Genomic DNA, 1,705 nt, shown 5'->3' with positions numbered 1-1,705 from the left:
AGGCAGGGAGTGTGGGGAGGGGAGGGTGCCGATGGGTCTTCGATAAAGCTGATGTATAATTCACGGGTCTGGGCGGCAGAAGTGGTCTATGTTTTATCTTAGGTACACAAGACTAGCAATGGTATGCGGGTAGGAGCTCATGATGCCACTTAGCGGGGTTGCATTTTTCCCTACTCAGACGAGGGGTTGGCCTTCCTTTCCTCCTTCCCCTCTTTGGCTTTGAGTGGCTCTTGAGTAGTCCCCTGGCACCTCTGGAAAGCCACGTCCCCATCCTGAAGTCCTGGTAACAGCACACTACGCGGATGGACGTGAAAAAAAAATGGTGATTAAATGTACTTAATAACATAATATGGCAATCGCGACGCAGCTCATCAGATCCTACGGAGGACTCTCGCTTACAGCAGCGTGGGCCAAATATCCTCAGTCCCCGGACAGGAACGCCGTCAGGTGGAGTCCAGAGGCTTTACTAGATATCGAAGGAAGCGTAGCGGGTGGAGGAAAGGCTCGTAGTGCGGCGGGGGACGGGTGTGAGGGGGTGTTGTAAGCGGGCTCTGTGACGGAGTGTTGGAGTCTGACCACAGGGGCGAACTGGCTTCCCTACACTGTTGACTGCACCCGCAACTCTCGTCTCGTCTCGTCTCGTCTCTCTCTCTCTCTCTCTCTCTCTCTCTCTCTCTCTCTCTCTCTCTCTCTCTCTCTCTCTCTCTCGTTCCCACACTCAAGACACACACACAAAGACTTGCAATAATGCGGAAAAGATCATTACCATCATCATTTTATTCACGAACTCTTCCTCCGCGAACAAAAAAGAAGGAAAAAAATTACATTTAGCAAACTGTAACAAAGAGAGAGAGAGAGAGAGAGAGAGAGAGAGAGAGAGAGAGAGAGAGAGAGAGAGAGAGAGAGAGAGAGAGAGAGAGAGAGAGAGAGAGAGAGAGAGATTGAGGGGGCTTAAAAAATCTCCAGTGAATCTTGAAATAAAAAAAAAAAAAATAATAATACCTCATCAACCGCATCAAAACATGCAATTCAGGAAAAAGAAAGAAAACACTGGACATTTCGGCTCTCTCTCTCTCTCTCTCTCTCTCTCTCTCTCTCTCTCTCTCTCTGCTCACGGCGCCGAGGGGAGAGTCAGGCAGGACAGAGCCGATGTGTGCCGCGCCGAATGGTCCTGGTCCCGGAAAGCCGCCATTAGTGTGTGTCCGCTCACATGGAATTACTGTATCCGGTGCCTCAGGTGTGCTCTCTCTCTCTCTCTCTCTCTCTCTCTCTCTCTCTCTCTCTCTCTCTCTCTCTCTCTCTCTCTCTCTCTCTCTCTCTCTCTCTCTCTCTCTCTCTCTCTCTCTCTCTCTCTCTCTCTCTCTCTCTCTCTCTCTCTCTCTCTCTCTCTCTCTCTCTCTCTCTCTCTCTCTCTCTCTCTCTCTCTCTCTCTCTCTCTCTCTCTCTCTCTCTCTCTCTCTCTCTCTCTCTCTCTCTCTCTCTCTCTCTCTCTCTCTCTCTCTCTCTCTCTCTCTCTCTCTCTCTCTCTCTCTCTCTCTCTCTCTCTCTCTCTCTCTCTCTCTCTCTCTCTCTCTCTGGATTACATCATGTTATGTTATGGGCATAGTATGTGTGTGTGTGTGTGTGTGTGTGTGTGTGTGTGTGTGTGTGTGTGTGTGTGTGTGTGTGTGTGTGTGTGTGAGAGAGAGAGAGAGAGAGAGAGAGA

The sequence above is a fragment of the Scylla paramamosain genome, chromosome 32, assembly GCF_035594125.1.
Source record: "Scylla paramamosain isolate STU-SP2022 chromosome 32, ASM3559412v1, whole genome shotgun sequence".
Taxonomy (NCBI): Eukaryota; Metazoa; Arthropoda; class Malacostraca; order Decapoda; family Portunidae; genus Scylla; species Scylla paramamosain.
Note: the sequence above shows the minus strand (reverse complement) of the source record.